General features: G+C 52.5%; 2 protein-coding genes and 1 pseudogene across 3 annotated transcripts in view; 1 reads left to right on the plus strand and 2 right to left on the minus strand.

Moving 5' to 3' along the window:
• SMPD3 (sphingomyelin phosphodiesterase 3) overlaps positions 1–18,923 on the plus strand; it is an 84,019-nt gene that overhangs the window by 19,428 nt on the left and 45,668 nt on the right. The gene's annotated exons all lie outside the window — the stretch shown is intronic.
• Positions 1,482–17,984, minus strand: LOC129046291 (heterogeneous nuclear ribonucleoprotein D-like; annotated as a pseudogene).
• The window catches only part of PRMT7 (protein arginine methyltransferase 7), a 96,750-nt gene continuing 91,594 nt past the window's right edge, over positions 13,768–18,923 (minus strand). For both annotated transcript variants that reach the window (XM_045890854.3, XM_054511277.2), the window contains 4 exons: positions 18,775–18,855; positions 18,011–18,083; positions 14,559–15,012; positions 13,768–13,896 (listed from right to left, as the gene is read on the minus strand). The gene's annotated coding sequence lies outside the window, so the exon portion shown is untranslated. The remainder of the gene's footprint in view (positions 13,897–14,558; positions 15,013–18,010; positions 18,084–18,774; positions 18,856–18,923) is intronic.

Raw genomic sequence — 18,923 nt, forward strand, 5'->3', positions numbered from 1 at the left:
TTTGAAGTCTGGCCTCAAGACAGTAGGAGGACAAGAGGGTAAAACCACCCTCTCCTTTGAGAAGCCTCCTCTGGAGCAAGTTGTCCAGGCCCTTCTGCTTCTGCGCCTGCTCCCCCACATCTGCAGGGGTGGTGGTGGCAATGGGCTGAAGGGTGCTTTCAATTTGCAAACTGAGGGAGAGTAGCTGTTTGAGGTTCCAGGCAGCCTGTGCGACCATCATATTTGAACTGTGGCCTCCAGTGCCCCCGTCAAGGACCGGTCCTTCATCTTTCTTATCACAGTTTATTGCCCTCAGCTTCCTAATGTCTTTTTCCATGGCCAGATCTTCTTGGGCAATGCTCACAGAAGCAAAGGGCCTTCAGGCTGGAAAATCATTGGCCGTTAGCCACTATAAGTGGAGTCAAGTGCTTTTGTCTCCACGGTGATGTTTGTTTTCCTGCTCCCAGGATGAGGCAGAGGCTGCTTGGATGCTCCAAGGCAAACGAGAAGCCGGAAGAGACAAAAACGGTCACAAGCTCACAGGAAGTCGAGGGCATCCAGCAGAGGGACAGGAAGGTGCTTCCTTTGGGGAGGCCCATTTACTGGCACTGAGGTCTTTCTCTGAAGACGTGTTTCCTTTGCATTTCTGGGACTATAGCACAGGGAACTAGGGACGGGGTCCTCAGGTGAACCCCTCTTATACCTGCCCCCACTCTCCAAGCCCCATCTCTCCCCTCTGCCCTACACACTCCTTCCCTCCTTCCTTTGTCTGATTTCATGTCTCAGCTCCCAAATGTAGAGGGGGCTGCACAGAGCTCACGCACTGAGGCCCGAGCACACAGTGTGTCGGGCCCCCCCAGTTATTTTGGGCTCCCTGTCCTGTTCCTATGACTCAAAGGCAAGAGTTGCACATATCCTGACCCAGAGTCATCCTATTGGTTTCTGCCCATAGCACTAGATCTGGTACGGTCCAGTAATAGCCACCAGCCACATGTGGCTAAGTTAAATAAAATTTAAAATCTAGTTTCTCAGTCACACTAGCCACAATTCAAGTTCTCTATAGTCATGTGTGTCTTGGGCTACCATACTGGACAACAGATACAGAACATTTCCATCACTGCAGAGAGTTCTAGTGAACAGCGCTGCCCAGGGCCTCAAGGTATTTCAGGGTCCTGACATCTTCACTGAATGCATTCACTGTTTTCCCAGGCTCTTCTCTGTCACCTACAAGTTTGGTGACCATAGAGAAGTAGGAAGACCATCTTTGTTTAGATCCAACAGACCTGAGCTTAAATCTCTGATTAAAACCTAGGAGCTGGGTGCCTGGGTGGCTCAGTCATTAAGCGTCTGCCGTCGGCTCAGGTCCTGATCCCAGGGTCCTGTGATCGAGCCCCGCATCGGGCTCCCTGCTCGGCAGCAGGCCTGCTTCTCCCTCTTCCACTCCCCCTGCTTGGGTTCCCTCTCTCACTGTGTCTCTCTGTCAAAATAAATAAATAAAATCTTTAAAAAAAAAATAAAACCTAGGAGTTGAGTGTCCCTAGGATGGTCCAGCTTCCTCATCTGTAAAATGGGAATAATCCTATCAACCTAAGTAGATTGATGGCAGGATTCACTGGGCAAATGTAAAGTTCCTGGCAGAGCAGCAGCCCATAAATGCAGTGACGGGTCTTGTTACTGATAAACTGTCAAACAGCATAGACTTGAGGCCTGGGTCCATGTGAGAGATTAAATGCACGCCCATGGTCAGGACTGGAAAATGAGTACAGTGACGGAAATAGCAACAAGGAGTGGAGATTGGCCCCTCGGCCTCTTGGGGATATTTCTATTTTTGGTGCTAGTTCCTTGCCAAATGGATTTTAAATCAATTGTTAAGAGCTTTTCATTGCTTCACAGTTTTATGAAACATGTCTCTCGGATACTTAGTAACTACCACTGGAAAGCCCTGTCCGTGATTCACTTCTACAAGAGCCAAACAGTAGTGGGGAGCTGCTAGGCCAGCCGGGGTCAGCTTGAGGTCACCATCCGGAGACCCAGAGGAACGGCGTTGTATGGTCATGAACTGGTTATTTGCATGACCTTGGCCGGCCGGCTTACCACCCTTTGTTTCCTCTTCTTCCAGGGCCCCATCCCCATAATGACATAATGAATGGGGTTGTCAAAGATCAATTGAGGTTATTGAATCAACAGTCATTTCTTTGTGGGTGCACCTGTGTCTGGCACTCATGGGACTTGGTTCTGCGTGAAACCTTAGTACGTGATCAGCAAACATGTTGACTGGATGGCTGATCATATAAAGATCCTATTGAGAACAATGCTACGCAGTTTGCAAAACTGGGGCAGGATTATTTATAGTGCAAGAGATAAGATAGTCTAGAATAGAACCTCTATTCTATTTTCACCTTTGTTCTACTCTCTGAAGTTTATCTTCCTTGAGGAAAACCTGGCCCACTATGAAGACCACGGGCCTCTGTTTCCTTTTTGGTCCAACTCGCTCACTCAGCACCCCTCTGAGCACCCTTCGCCTGCCAGGCTCTGTGCTAAGCGTATGTCATCGTCCTCAGGGAAACGTGTGTGCTGGCTTCCCTGCAGCATAGCACAGGAGAGGAAGACTGGCAAACCCAGGTGCCTCCTGGGTGGTGTATAGCTCCCTAGCTCCTTCTCTCTCCGCGCTGCTGCTTGTTCTCCAGATCCCCACGACTCAGCACCAGCCTGGGCTGGGCCTTGGCCAGATACAGAGTATCCACCAGCCTCCCAGTGTCTAGGTTCACCCATCCTCATCCTCTTGCAGCTCTAACAACAATCCGAAGAGCTTAGGATTGGATGCTTTCTGTGGGGCCTCCACCTTTCTGCCTCTGCCCTCCTTTCTTCCCATCCCACATCTGCTTCAGTGGCCAGCAGAGCCACTCTGAATCCTCCCTAGGGATGTCCTGCTCCCCATGGCATCCAGTGGAGTTTGCCCTCCACTCATGCCATATGCTTCAGGAGCCAAAGACGCTCTTAGAGAGATGAGGAAGCTGGACCCCTTCCCTTTTTCTGGGGAAACCCAGCCACTGACTCTTCATATGGAATCTTCTAACCTTCTGGCTGGAGGAGACCTTCTTGACATACAGGGCTCCTGCCCGTGATGCCTCTACCCCAAACAGCTACTTCTTTTGAATAGGAGAGGTCCTCTCTCATCAGTTCCAGCCTTGGTCCTCGGTCACCTCGACCTCTTACTGGCTCACTCTGGGCCATGTCCACCCTCAGTGTGGGCTCCCCACCCCCCTCCTGTGGCTTCTAGATGCTCCCTCTCCCAGTCTGGCTCTGCTGGATGGCATTACCCCAGTGGCTCCTGCAACACCCCCAGAGGCACTGCTGGGCTCCGGAGCCACCCACAGCAGCCTCCAGGACGTGTTCTGTGCCAGTCTGTTCTTCCGGACTCAGAGCTGCCCACAGAGCCTGGAAGAGCACCAAGCTTAGGAAATACTGGCTAGTGGGTGAACAATGGGGTGGGCCAAGGCCCCACGTCCAGGCCTGAAGCAGAGGTCTTGGGTACAAGAAAAAGACCCCTGAACAGATAGACCCAACCGAGTTTGCTGGTGGACTCCCTGCGGTATGCCGGGAAAAGCCCTCGGCCTCACAGAGCAAGGTCACAGAATAGGGGTGAACAGGGTGATCTTTGAGCTCCCTTCTGGGTCATAAGGAAGGCCAGGAGGAGGCAAGAAAAGCTGGGTCAAAATCCTGGCTGACAACTAACTTGACAGGTCATCTCTCTGAGCCTCCGTTTCCTCAAATGCAAAATGGGATGAAACCAGTATCTGACTCAGGTTGTTGTGAAGATCCACAAATCGGGGTGAAAATGACCCCGAAGCCCCCTGAGGACTGTAGGACTGTTCACAATCTTAACTAAAATCCTATAAACCAGGGCAGGACTGTACAATGTACAATGGGTAAAGAAACTTCCTTTTCCAGGAGAATCCGACATTTTAAGTGGAAAGGGGCCTCACTGTCCACCAGGAGCGGGAGCAGCCCTGCCCCTCCCCGCTCCACCCCCCCTTTCTGTGGCAGACCCACCTGGAGGAGGCGGGACCTTCACCCTCTGTTCCCTGGAGGTTAAACTGAGACCACACAAGGAGCAATTTGCAGTCACCTCAGTTCTGTGGCCAAGGAGACAGTTCCCTCCCCTTTCTCCCCAAATCTTCAGCAACAGCAAACTACAACAGAAACCCTCAGTAGGAGGTGGAATGCTTCGTCTCTGGGTGGCCCCTCACCACAGACCCCCAGCAGCTGGGGCTCACACTTTGGTAACATTAGCAAAATGCTGCTTTTCCTCCTTGGAGCACTTGCCTGTCCTCTGCCTCCCACACCCTTCCAGCGCCTTTCAGGGGGGCTCTCCCTCTGTCTTGCCCAAGCACCTCACCCTGGTCACAGCTCCAATGACCACCAGGCCCAGGGTCTATGGCTTCCCCAGTCTGGGGCAAGGAAAGAGGTTAATTCTGAAACCGTGAGGGCCTCTGCAGAATCAAAACAAACCTTTTCTTCTGCCCAGAATAAATTGCGCCTCCTACTGAGGATTTCTGTTGGAGTTGGAGGATGCCTAGGATTATCTTACAGTTACTTATCTTACAGTTTTGGATGTCAGAAGCCCAAGATCAATTTCGCTGAGCTAAAATCCAAGTGTCACCAGGTTGGAGTTCCTCTGGTAGCTCTAGGGGAGAATCCATTTCCTTGCTTTTTCTAACATCCAGGGGTTGCCTGAATTCCTTGGCTTGTGGTGCCTTCCTCCATCTCCAAAGTGTATCACTTTCTGCTTCTACTGCAATCCCCTTCTTCCCTTTGGCGTTCTTGCCTCCCTCTTATAAGGCCTGCTGGGATTACACTGGGCCCACCTGGATAACCTAAGATAAGCTCCCCAGTTCAGAACCCTTAGGTTAATCACATCTGCGGAGTTCCTTTTCCCCCAGGTTCTAGGGATTAGGGCATGGACCTTTGTCAGGGGCTGCTATTCAGCCTACCGCTGGCAGGTCACTTAACCCCAGAGCCTTGGTGTCCTCAGCCAAGTGGGGAACAAAAGCCCACCCCCACCCCCGACTCTTGTGTGGGTCAAACCCAGTGGTGCCTTGGAATATCCATGGCCCAGGAATAGAGGCTGAGCTCTGAGTGTGAGGCCTCACTCCCTGGTCAAGCTCGAAAGGATGGTGCCTGGGAAATTACAGTGAAGGAAGTAGGGTTGGGGCTCGGCTGTTCTACCTGACATGGTGTCTCTGGGGCAGCTGGTTTGCACTAACATTGCCGAGTAGATCACAAGTTTACTAAGCCCAGGGCCAGACACAGAGGGCACATATGCCCGGTGGAGTGGATCTGATGGCCAGGAGCTTCATCTAGGTCTCCTCCTCCTCCCTCATCCTCACCTCCAGGTAGTCCCCCAGCCCTGTCGATCTTCTTTTTTTTTTTTAACAATCACACAAGGAAGCATTTATTTCAGATTTAACATGAAATCATACAAATAAAATTTGTATAAACACAAATCCACATCGAGCCGTAACACAGATAGCAGAAGACAAAATAAAAACAAAGAAAACTAATCGGCGGCTATGTACAGTTGGACACAGTTGTGTCTTGTACACTACAAAGTCTTTTACAAAATAATCACCTTAGATCAACAGAAGACCAATCTTCAATGTCATCCTGCAAGATGGGTTAACTTCAGCAATCTCCTCCTGTTTTCTCCAACGTCCTCCTTTAGTATGGCTGGTAATCGTTTTGGCGATCGCCACCCCGTTGAGCCACCTCGCCGTAAGTGCTCTGTTGGCCAGCGTAGCCCGCGTAGCCCCGTCCGTACCCCGTATAATCGTGGCCGCCATAGCCACTGCAGTTTTGATCACCACCATACGCACTACTGTCATTTCCATATCCTTGATCATAATAGTTATTAAATCCTTGGTTCCAGTTTTGGCCCTGACCTCATCCACGACCCCTAGTACCAGCTCGTCCACCAGCTGCAGCACCTCTTTCTCCTTTTTGTTGTTGCTGTTGCTGTCTGTATACCTCTTTGGGTTGTGCAACTTTGATTTCACACTTCCCAGAACCGATTTGATGATATCTGCTTTCTAACGATTTCTTTTTTTTTTTTTTTTTAAGATTTTATTTATTTGAGAGAGAGAGAATGAGAGACAGAGAGCATGAGAGGGGGAGGGCCAGAGGGAGAAGCAGACTCCCTGCCGAGCAGGGAGCCCGATGCGGGACTCGATCCCGGGACTCCAGGATCATGACCTGAGCTGAAGGCAGTTGCTCAACCAACTGAGCCACCCAGGCACCCGTGCTTTCTAACAATTTCCTTACCGGCTCTTCGTCTGTATATGTGATAAAACAAAATCCTCTTCTTTCATTTGTTTTTGTATCCATGGGAAGTTTCAATATTTTCGATCTCTCCAAAGTCTCCAAAATATTCTTTCATTTGTTCTTCAGAAGTATCTGGGCTCAATCCACCCACAAAAACCTTTTTTGGGGGGTTCCTTCCCTTTTAAAGCTTTGGCCCTTTTGGGGTCTATCAATTTACCATCCAATTTGTGTTCTTTCAGTTCCAAAACCTTATCAACACTAGCAGCATCTTTGAAAAACACAAATCCAAATCCTCTTGATCTTCCAGTCACTGGATCTGTTTTTACAGTCTACAACTTCCCCAGGTCGAGACAAATACCCAGTCAGATCTTTCTTGCTTGTATCCCAGCTCAAGCCTCCAATAAACATTTTACCATCATCCTGCTGATTCTTGCTCGTGGTGATCTTGGATCCCTCTGCAAATTCCTCTATGTTGCTGTACTCGTTCATGTCCTCCATGGTGGCGGAGTTGTCGGCTGGGAGTGCTGGCGCTCAGTGTGGGCCACGGCAGGAGCGGCGGCGGAGCGTTTTATCTGTCGATCTCCTTTCTTTTTTTTTTTTTTTTTAAGATTTATTTCTTTATTTGAAAGAGCGAGAGAGAGTACATGAGAGGGGGAGGGTTAGAGGGAGAAGCAGGCTCCTCGCCAAGCAGGGAGCCCGATGCGGGACTCGATCCAGGGACTCCAGGATCATGACCTGAGCCGAAGGCAGTCGCTCAACCAACTGAGCCACCCAGGCGCCCTCTGTCGATCTCCTTTCTAAATGCCCCTCAAGCCCCCTCTCTCCACCCCACTGCCGTGCCCAAGCGGATCGCCATCCATACTGCCCTGGCTCTATGGCGTAGTCAGTGGCCCCACAGCCTGCTGCCTCCCCCTCCCTCACCTCATATACATATCTCCCTGAATTTTCATCTCAGAACACAAATCTGAGCATGTCTTCTTCACCCCCAGTTAAGCGGGCTCTTTGCAACTCCCGATGAGCTGCAGGCTGTCGGAACCACAGGAAGCAGGTGGCGATGTGTGCGGGCAGAGCTGGGGATGGGAGGGAAGCAGATAAGCGATAGGGGCTGGGGGTGCCGCGCAGCTGGGACGGCAGGGACGGGCCTGATCCCAAAGGCCCCAGGTGCAGGTGCCGTAGGCTCTGATATGCTGACGGGTGCAGGCCTGAGCTCCATTAGCTCCTAGTTAGCTTTGGTGGACCAGTGGTTGGCCACTGGGCAGGGCCCAGTCACAGAGCTTGTTGGCGGGCTCCTAACTTGAATGAGAAATGGCTTCTGAGGGCCAGTTATTCTTTCGAGGTCTGGAAAGACAAGTGAGGAAATCTTTTCTCTGCAAATGATTTTAGCCAAACCGCCGGGATGAGGAATGCCCCCAGGGGCCTGGCAGAGCCGAAGGCCGTGGCTTGCCGGGGGGAGTGATTTGGTTTCTGTCTGCATTAGCTAAAGACATGTAAAGTGGATTCAGCGCACCCCCCCAAACTGAGCCACCACCATGAAGCTTAATTAATGCTTGCAAAGTGCTCTGAGGCCTCAGCTGAGAGGCCTCACCCGAACGCAGACTACCCTTATTAATCACTGCCACAGCACCGAGTGGGGTGGCCTGTGGGTAGCTGCCTCCATGAGCTATGGTTTTGAAGAGCGGCCCTCATCAGCTGGCTCCAAAGCAGCTTAGCTGGAGGCGGCGGCCGGTGCAGGAGCCACTCCACCCACCGGGCTGTTATCTCCGTGCTCTAAGGAGAGGGGATAAAACTCCCACCCTGCCGAGCAGGGATAATGGGAGGCCTGCCAGGTAATGGCGAAGCATCTTGTTAAATCCTGGGGGCCTAGGCTGTGCGGCCTTGCCAGGGCGAGCCAGGTGGAGGAGCGTGCTGACTCTGCATCAGGGGGGGTGTCTTGGGGCAAGTCCCTCAACCTCTCTGAGCTTCAGTTTCCTCATTTGCACAGCAGAATCATCATCATCACACCCTCTGCCTTACAGGATTGTCCGATTCAAATGACAGAGCACGTGAAAAGGCCTCTTGCCTACAGTAATGAAATCCAGGGTAAGAATAGTAATACTAATAGTGATAGCTGGTAAGGACACACCACATGGCAGGCATTCCCCTAGTGAGCTACTCTGAGCCCCATATTATAGACAAGGAAGCAGCAGCAGCACAAAGAAGTCCAGTGACCTCCAGTTTCCCACAGCTCGTGAACAATGGAGCCAGGAAATGGGCGCAGGGCAGGCTAGCTCCAAAGTCTGTTCTGCCCTCCCCTCTCGGACGCTGCCTTTATCAGCATAGCCATTATACTCATTTTAGGAACAGGACTGTGTGCTTCACTACGATCATCATCGTCATCGGGGTAAACAGACCAGCCCGTGCTTGGAAACTGGACCCCGAGGCTTCTGTGCTCTGTCGGGCAAGGGGTGTGGGAGTCTCTGGTCTTCTTTGATCTTTTGTCTTCCATAGGAAGGGAAGAAAATGTTATGGAGATAAGAGGTGAAGTGCGTGGGTTTTCTCACTCAACAAAACTCTGGAGGTGCAAGGAAATGTGTAGGCAACAGATTTGTAGGGAGAATCGTCAATAGATGCTGAGGAAGAGTGAAAACTGCAGGCTCCCACCCCCTTCCTCAGGTTAGGCAGTGAGGGAGACATTGTCCCCACATGCGACAGGCTAGGGGCTGCCTGTGGGTGACAGAGCAGGAGGTCTCTGGTCCCCCAGGCACTGACTGTCCCTCTTACACTGGCTGATCCCCCAAAGGAAGGCTCCCGAGGCTGATTAATGTGCTCCGCAAATCCCTGCAAGGGGCTCAAGAGCCACCGCCTGTGAGCCTCTCCCTGTCTTGGTGGCCACAGCAGCTCCGAGACAGCTTCCGCCCAGCGGTGTGGCCCCAGGTCCCTCAGCCCTCCAGGACTAAACAGCCCAGCCAGACGCATGCTCTGCCCCCGAACCTCCCTTCACTTCTTTGCTCCTCTCCCCCTTTCCTGAGGCCCACCCCTACAGACCATACGAGGGCCTGCTCTGTGCCCAGCTGTGCCCTCATGCGACCCTCCCTCCGTCCTGCCTTCATGCTACCCCCCACTCGCCGCCCCCCCCCCCCCAAGAGGATGCACTCCAGAGGCCAGTTCTAGAGCAGGTACAGGGATGGCTCCCTGCTCCCGACTCTCTTCATCCCCCAGAAAGACAAGGAACTCCAGTGGTACACCCATCTTTGGATGAGCTCAAAACCAAAGTTCAAGCCCAGGCGCCATTTATGAGGGGATAGAGCCAGGGGCAGGTTGACTATAGAAATGGACAAAAGAAAGGCTTTTGTAAGCCACCTGCCCTTTGAAATGGGCTTTTCTGTCCCAATATGGGTTCTAAACAGGTTTGCAAGGTAACGGGCAGCATATGGAGTGCCAGCGTGCGCTGAAATGCATAAAACCTCCTCAGCTGCCTGGAGGGGATGCGACGCTGTACCAGGGGTGCTATTCCGCTCCTTCCGCACTTGCCTTGGGGGAACGTGGCCCTCCCGGGAAAGTGAGTCTCTCACCCTAGGCAAGATCGCAGCTTTAAAAAATTTAGTGCAATTCTTTTTATATCAGATGGTTATATTTAAAGTAGCCAAAGGCCTAGATTTACATCGTCTTGGTTAAATTACTCATCACCTATCTCTCGTCTACAAACTTTTTTTCATTTTCTGAAGGCTCGGTTTGCATAAAGAGTTTGAGTTTTCGTTTTCCTCCAGCCAAGTATGTGCTCATTTATGTCATGGGCATTTTAATTGTGTTTCCACCTGCCTGGATTAACAATCAGCAAACATCCCCACTGGTCCCTCTGCCGGCCCATACAGTCTGCCGTGAGGTGCGGGGGCCTGGGTGGGCGCCTTTCTCCCATAAGAAAGTAAAACCCAATAGGCTAGAAACGCATCCTGGCTGACAGCCAGCACGTGCCAGGCAGGAAGAAGTTCCGACCCAACACATGGTAGGGCAGAGTCATGAGAGCAGCAGGATGTTATAAAAAACATTGTTATTAATGTCTACTATTTATTGAGCCCTTGATACACACCAGCCACGTGCTTACTGTGTGTATCTTCAAAATAATTCTGTGATGCAGGCATCAGGCCCACTCCCTGGCTGAAAAAACTCTGGTTTAGAGAAGTTGTGACTTGGCAAATGTCCCAGAGCTGGTAACTGGCAGCCGGGGCTCTCTGACAACACACCCCTACGGCTGCCTGTGTTTACTCATTTGTAGCCCACCTCATCCCAAACACTCTGAGGCAGCTCAGAGGAAGCTGGGTGATACAGCAAAACACCACAAATCACCATGGTGAGAAAGGTACTTTAAGGGGACTCAGAAGGCAACAGGGTGTCATGTAACACATGAACCTCACTCAGGGCTCTGAGCTTCCTAGCAGCCAAAGCAAAGAAAGGCTACTCTCTTCCCCCCAGTTACTGGTGTTGGTAGCATAAACACAAATCAAACACAGACCTAAGGCCCAACTTTTCCTAAATTCAAGTCCAAAAACAAACAAATGCCTCCCAAGTGACCTCTCAGGGAGGCTGGAGTGTACCAAAGGAGTGTAACAATAGAACAATTGAGGCATCTCAGCAGCGCAGGTGCCCAGGGTGGCGCTGGAGGCGTGGGGACGGGGAAGGGACGGGAGGGGCCATTGGCAAGCCCAGCCTCTCTCTCTGCTAGGCAATGGCAGCTTAGACTGGGGAACCCAATTTCTGTGCAGATTTGATAGTTCAAGGAAAGGAAGAAGGAAGGATGGAGCAGAGAAAGTGAGCCAGACTCTGGTTGTATGAGGCCTCGGCATTTCGACAAGGAACTCAGGAGCTGAGATGGCTCCTCAGGGGTGCCCCAGATGGAGGTCAAGGGGCCCAGCCTCAGTGCCTCCTCTCCATCAGCCAAGCACTGACCACAGGCCAGCCTCCAGGAGGGGCCTTAAACCTGAGTGCGGCAGCTCCCCTCGGCGGAGGGCGATTCCCAGGGAGGGACAAAGCTGTGAGAGCATCTGGGGGATGGACGTGTCAGCCCTAAAGATGGGGTCTAGGCAGAAACCACAGCAGCCACTACAAAGAGCCTTTGGGTGCAGTGTTTGTGACCGAGAACCCTCGCAGTCCATGGGGAGCTTTCCAGCCACAGAGCTCTTTTCTTTTTTTTTTTTTAATTTGGAGAATGAGAGAGTGTATGCACATGAGCAAGTGGGGGAGGGGCAGAGGGAGAGAATCTCAGACACACTCCCCACTGACTGTGGAGCCCAACACTGGGCTCCATCTCACCACCATGAGATCGTGACCTGAGCCAAAAATCACAAGTCAGGCACTCAACTGACTGAGCCAGGCAGGCACCCCTCCAGCCCCAGAGCTCTTGTGGGGGCTGAGACATCCTCCAAGGATACAGGCCTCCCACCTGGGCCTGGAAAAGGCAGGCACTAGGACCAGCCAAGACGGCCTTGGAACCTAGCCTTGGCCGTGCCACACCGGGTAGACAGGGCTGGAGCCCCTGCTCCTGTTAGCAAGGGCAGCAGTAATTTCGGCCTGGAAACTTCAACGGCCACCTAAGGCACACCTACCTACACACACACACAACTTCAGAAACACAAGGCCCATCAAGCGCCTGGCTTTAGCAGTATTATTGCTTCCTGGTGAACCTGCCAAGGTAAACTGTTAGCTAAGCATACAAGGAGGAGGCAGAATGAGGGAACGAGTTGGGTGGTGCCTGTAAGAGGAAACCTGCCAGGGTTAGGAGAAAATGGCCGTGGCCTTCGACCCAGACTTTGTAGGTTGCCAGTGACGCGATGGAGGAGAGTGTCACGAGGGACCAAGAGCACACCCTGCTGGGAAGGCTGCAAGGGCTCGGGGAGGGAAGCGTGGGACCCGGAGTGTAGGCCTGGGACAGCTGGGGCTCTCAGGCCCAGGGAGCTCAAGACGGGGAGAAGGTGGGGAGGACAGAGCAGCCCCATGAGAATTTTCATTCCCTGACCTGGGCCCAGCAGGGGCCTGCTCCCCACGCACAGTGGTGACAGAAGCCTGTCACTTTTCTTAATGGAGGCCTGGTCTCGGAGCCTCGCGGAAGGCAGGATCCCCGGCCCCATTCCGACTCGTTTTGGGTCTGCCTGGCCTCACCTAGCTACCCTGGCGCCCAGCGCAGGTGCGGTCGGTTCAAATCTGATGAGATGAACTCTTTAAATAGCTACCCTCATGGATAATCAATTATTTCAGAGCTTTAATACTAAATCAGGCCATTGGACACGTTTCGGGGGCACAACTGCTGTATCTGAGCCAAAAACTGCCCTTTCTCTTTCACTTTGCAAAGCAGACATGTCATGTTAAATCCCTAATGGTCTAAGACAAGTCTCTTCTGACCTAAAAAAGAAAAAAAGCTAAAGAGGAAGACTCTCCAAGATTTGTATAGGTAATTTGTAGATCTTTTCAAAGCAGGCTCTTCATTTGAAGGGTATAAAGGATCACAAAATAGAGCCTCTTCTGGCCATTTAAAACAAGTGTCAGCTATAAATATTTCTTCAAGTCGGGATTAAAATAATATATACACAGTAGCCGTGGTCACACTTTTCAGGTGACCTACAGTTAAAAGGTCCTAGCAGGGAGAAAATTTAAGATGTGGATAAAGTTTCCGCTGACAGATCTCTTGGAAACCCCCAAGAAGCCCGCTCCAAAACTTATAGCCAGGAAAACAAACCATCCGCAAACCTGCAGAGCTGGCTGAAATCACAGCCGAGCCTCAGCCTTGCTGGTCAGCCTGGATCTCTCTCCCGTGTGCACAGGTTAACACGGCCGCGAGCCCGAAAGCAACCCTCCAGGCTGTGTCCCCCGACCCCGCAGACTCCCAGGGTCTCCCTGAGCACCTGTTCTCCCAGACACCTCTCTGACCACTCCCTACGCTTCTCCACAGAGTCTGTTTCCTCGAACTCGAATGCCAGTGATTCCCGAAACTTCTCTTCCTCGCCCTCTTTGGGTCTCACCCTGTACTCGCCCCATGGGATCTCGTCCACTCATTGGCTTCAGCTACCAGTGTGCTGGCCTCATCCACTTTCCTATCTCTGGCTCAACTCTCTCCCTAACTGCACTTTTGAGTCCCATGCTCCAATGGACAGGGCCACCCGGATGTCCCTCCATCAGCTCAGTGGCTACCTGCCCAACTCTGACTCCTCACTGATGCCCAAATCCATACCACCCCTCCCCCATCTCATCTTCTCCTGAGGCATCACCATCCACCCAGGTGCCCAGGCCACAGGCCGGAGAGACCTCCTCCCAGGATCCCCTCTCCCCCAGCCCTCCGTGTGACAGCAATCCGTCCTCCAGATACAGCATGTCCTGTATCCCACCACCACGTCCCTGGGTGGCCAAGGCCACCCCCTGCCCGGCCATGCTGCCTCTGAACCCTTCCACTCCCACAGCCGGGGTGACCTTTGTAGAACACAAATGAGACCTGTCACTCACCGGATCTGATGTCTGCAGGATCTGGCCTCCGCGGGGCTCCTTCATCTCCTGCCACGCCCCTGCTGGCCAGACCCAAGAGCGGTTGCCTCTCCCTTCAGGTTTTTGCCCAGGGCCGCGCCTTCTGTTCTACTTGGACACAAGTCAAGAAACAAAAGCCAGCTCCCATTTGTGGGGCTTGGAGTCCTCCCAGGCCCAGGGACTGCCACCAGGAAACCTGACTCCACCTCCCAAATCCCCTCCTCTCTCCAGGGGGTGGGCTGTGCAGGAGAGACCAGGCTGGGCCTCCCCCCACCCCCCAACCAGGCAGGGCTGCACACAATTGAGCAAAGATGGAGCATGGTTTTGATAAAGAAGAGGAGACACAGCTGCTCCTTATCTTCCCATAGGCCCTCGTAAAGACCTTCTCGGAAGTTCTGAATTAGTAAAGGGGAAAGTGAGGATTTTACTGTCCAGGCTGCGTTTTCAAAACTATCATTCTCTATCATTCTCCAGTTGCCTGCTCAGCTTCACAAAAGCCATTGAATTACCAAGTGCCCCTTTAAAAATGTCTTCGTGATGAGGATCTCAAGGATACTTGTGTAGGGGCGCCTGGGTGGCTCAGTTGGTTAAGCGTCTGCCTTCGGCTCAGGTCATGATCTCAGGGTCCTGGGATCGAGCCCCGCATCGGGCTCCCTGCTCCACGGGAAGCCTGCTTCTCCCTCTCCCATTCCCCCTACTTGTGTTCCCTCTCTCACGTGTCTCTCTCTGTCAAATAAATAAATAAAATCTTTAAAAAAAAAAAAAAAGGATACTTGTTTAGCTTCCAGCTGCAAGGACTTCCCAGGTCACCCAAGTCCGTATGCGGTGGAGGCCCATCAGAGTCTGGGGACATCCAGTGGCGGGGAGGGGGGGCCAGCTCAGGGGATCTATCCCCAGGCCGTGGTCCGGCGGCACCCTCCTCAGGATCCCCATTGCCAGTGGCCCAAGCCAGGCTTTCTCTGTCCCCTCAGGTGGAAGTCATGGTCAGGATGGTGGAAGGTTCTCTCCACTCAGTCCTCACCTGCACATTTGACCTCTAGGAGAGCCTGGAAAAGGGGGATCTTCCCAATTTTGCACGCGAGGGAATGGAGGCCCAGGGAGGTGAGGGTTCCTGTTCCAGCTTTCACACTTGGCATGTAGCAGCGGGTCAGGGATTCTGATCAAGGACCCCGGTCTGTACCGTCCATATTCTACCCCTTGAGAGTCCCTGACTTCGTGTCCTTGAACCTGCAAACAGAAATTTAACACACATAGGGAAGGGGAGGGGGGGATTAGTATGAGCTGTTTCCAAAGGAGGATTAGATCCTCTTTTGGATCCATTTTAATACACTGCCACGTTTTCATGACTAGCCTGGATTTCTCTGAGTCCACTTATCTTTTTATAGTTTGACCTTTACACAGGAAAAACCTCAATGATTTTCCACTGTTTTGAATAAACTGAAATGTATGTATTTTTCTGAATGATTACAGAATGAAACACAGGGCCTGTCACCATCAAAGTCCTTCAGGAGTAATTTCCTCTGGAGGACAGGGCTCACAAAACTACCCCCTCGTGATGGGGCTCTCGCAGCCATTGTTTATCTTCCAGCTGCAAGGACTTCACCACTCATGGTCTACACCCGAGGAGAGGAGAGCTTTGTCCTGGATTCAGGGGCAGGAGCAGGGCTGGGCCCCCACCTGCAGCCCACAGAGTAGCCAAAGCTATGGAGGCCAGGGCAGGAACACTGGGCCCCAAGGTGAGCTGACCAGACAGAGAGCATCACCAGCTCCCTCGAGGGCATTCCCTGAGCTCAGGTCCGATAGGCCGTCTGTTGACAGAGAGCAGGTGGTCCCCACAGGCACTCTGCCCAGAACTGGAAGGAAATAGAGGGCAGTGAGAAAAGCATTCACGGTGTGAGCTGGGGCAAATCACTTCAACCTTCTAAGCCTACTTTCTTTTCCATAAAATGGTAAAAAAAATCGTGGTTACTTGTAGGATTGTTAGGAAGTTAACAGAGTTAAGCTGGTGAGTACATAGTAGATGCTCAATAAAAGTGGCTCCATTTCCTCTTCAAGAGCCAAAACGTTTTAAAGAACGACTTCCTGACATAAAACGTACGCTGCCTTGCCTTCTTAAGCAGTGGAGATGGAACATGATTTCACAATGTCTTCATAACTTGGGGATCCTCTTCACAAAAATATGAGAATCACAGAATATCAGGCTGGCGTGGGAACTGGGAGCCTGTCCAAGCTGATCCCTCACCATGATGATCGCACACAGTTGAGATTTTTTCTGAGCCACTTACGTTGTACCTTTTCTCTTGATTTTGATTTTTTCTCTTTCAGTTCAAATCAGGTAACAATGTTTATTAGAACTGTGTGTCAAATAAAAGCAGGTTGGCTCTGAGTGAGGGCTTGAGGGTGTCTCTTTACAAAGCAGAACACGCTAGTATTGCAAGTGCTGTGGTGGCCGTTTTGACTGCGCAGAAACGTTTTCTGTTTACTTCCGGATTCACTGCTATGTTTTGGGAGGTAGATGTGGCTGGAAATCTGTTGAATTTCCTGATCTTGACCTTTTATATACATTTGGTGTTAAGTGGTTTGATCTCTTGTGGGACGAGGGGGCTGTCATGCTGGTTGTGCCGCGCCCCCCCCCCCCCACCGCGTGTCTGGCAGCCAGGGATGGCAGCATATCTTGGCACCGGGCATTGGGCCAGCAGGCACTCATGGTTCTTAGCAGGCTGCTGGGGGGTAACTTAACAGTCAGTGAAATCTGCCACGTCCTCACCGTCCACTCATTCCTCATAATCTGTACTTCGTGCCCTCTCTTCCTATTGCGTTCCCAGGAAGATGTGCAGCTCTCCCCAGAGTCTCGCTCTGGGCACAGCTCTGCCCAGTGGCAACTGCTTCTGCCTCCACGCATTGCATTTTCCCAGCATCCTCCTACCTCCTTTCCTCCTCCTTGTCTCCTTGCTGGTTCTAGGTGCCAGCCCTCCCCCCAAACCTATCTTTGGCTTCTCTTCTCAGCAAATGCCCCTTGGCTGCTCACAAACATCCTGATGCAAAAGACCCTTACCCACCTTCTGCCTCTGTGGCTCCCCCTGGTCCAGGCCCCCGTTCCCAGCTGCCTGCCACCTTCTCAAACTCATCATGTCCCCAAACACCTTACTTCCCCCCACACTCTCATTTCTGTGCAAGGCACACTGGCCCCCCCAGCGCCTCAATTTCCATTCCTCGCCCCCAGCTCCCACCCTCAGCACTTCCTGCTGGCTGCTCCACTGCGTGGGATCCCTAGGGCCTCGCAGCCACTTCCCCTGGGAGGGCATTAGGAATTCCGTTTCACAGAGTCAAAAACCAAGATAAAGCATGGGGCTTGCTTTAGTGGCCCAGGTAGTTTTCGGAGGATGTGGCACGTGTTGGCTGCGTGTTCCTCCATTGCTGGGCGTGGGCTCCATTTTCTTTGCTCATTATCCATCATCATTTCCACCTGCCCAACCCCAATTCTGGGGGCAGCCCAGCCTCAGTGTGGCCCCCATCCCTTCCCCAGTTCCCCCATTTCCACTCTTTACTCCCTACCCCTCCGTTCATGCCTGCTGGCGAGTGAGGAGGGACTCCAAGCAGAAAATCCTACAAACTCAGGCTTCCAGTTTGAACTGTGGTGGTCACTTTGGCAGGGGATGGTGGAGGGTGGCAGCCCCAGCTCTGACCCATCTGGCCAGGCAGCGTGACCCCCATAACTGGAGTGCCCCACTCCAACCCTGCAGTGGTGCCTGAACACCAGGTACCCAAGGACTTTGTGCCCGTCCCTGATCGCTGGACTGAGGTGGTGCCGGCAAGACAGGCCTGGGCCCAGGAAGAGGGGGACCAGGCTGACCCTCCCTGCGGGTCTGACTACCCGAGGGGCCGCACACAGGCCCATTCTGCCTGGACGCTGCCCTCCTCCATGGCCACAGGGGCCTTCTGGCCTCCGAGCGGTCCAGCCATATGGTCCAGTCCTGCTGGCTTCTCAAACGTCACACCTTTGGGCCCAACAGTTGCCACCTCCCATTCTGCCACAGGGGCAGTCAGGGAAGCCCCCTGATGCCCCACTGAGACAGAACTTGCTGGCATCTGCTGCAGAGCCCAAGCAGCTCCTGACCTGACTTTTTGGGAGCCGTGCTCCTGCCCTCAGCGGTCTTCACTCTGCCTGGACTCTGCATGGACGACAGGGCCAGGCCCATCGTGCTGCCGGCTCTATTTTACTTACACTGCTTGTAACAGGAGTGTTGGAGCCTTCCTCTGGCTTACATTGTAAGTCCTTCTCCAGGCCTGGGAAACTTCTGAATTAAAAAACAAAAAAACGGGCACCTGGGTGGCTCAGTCAGTTAAGCATCTGCCTTCAGCTCAGGTCATGATCCCAGGGTCCTGGGACTGAGCCCTGCATCGGGATCCCTGCTCGGCGGGGAGCCTGCTTCTCCCTCTCCCTCTGCCACTCCTCCTGCTTCTGCTTGCTTGCTCTCTCTCTCTCTGTCAAATAAATAAATAAAATCTTAAAAAAATGAAAAACCCAGGATCTACTCCACTATAGCCATTGAAGGCGGTAGAGAAACCGGTAAAATGACTCTCCGCTGAACCCTGCTGCAAAGTGAGGATTTGCCGCCAGGAACTCTCTGGGCACTCACAGCTTTCTATGCGTCTCAGGCGTCCAAAGACAGGCTGGTTTACATCCAGTAGCTTCTCCACTGTTTATTCTTCTTTTTTAAAAAGATTTTATTTATTTATTTATTTGACAGAGAGAGAGAGACAGCGAGAGAGGGAACCCCAGCAGGGGGAGTGGGAGAGGGAGAAGCAGGCTTCCCACTGAGCAGGGAGCCCGATGCGGGGCTCCATCCCAGGACCCTGAGATCATGACCTGAGCCGAAGGCAGATGCTTAACCATCTGAGCCACCCAGCTTCCCCTCCACTGTTTATTCTTAACCCCTTCGCTTAGAGGTGCCATATTTAGTATATAAAAATATAGGACAATCCTACCCCTGAGGTTGGGGGGGTGGGCAGTGGTGAGGCCGGGAGACGAATTCATGCATTATTGGTGCCTGATCCTCAGAGTGGCATCTGGAATGACAACACCAACCATGTTCAGGTTGGTGGGGCGGTCCTAGGTTTGTGGACGACAGGGCCCA

The sequence above is a fragment of the Mirounga angustirostris genome, unplaced genomic scaffold (genome assembly GCF_029215605.1).
Source record: "Mirounga angustirostris isolate CCGP_5_RB_7025 unplaced genomic scaffold, mMirAng1.0.hap1 SCAF_16, whole genome shotgun sequence".
Lineage (NCBI taxonomy): Eukaryota > Metazoa > Chordata > Mammalia > Carnivora > Phocidae > Mirounga > Mirounga angustirostris.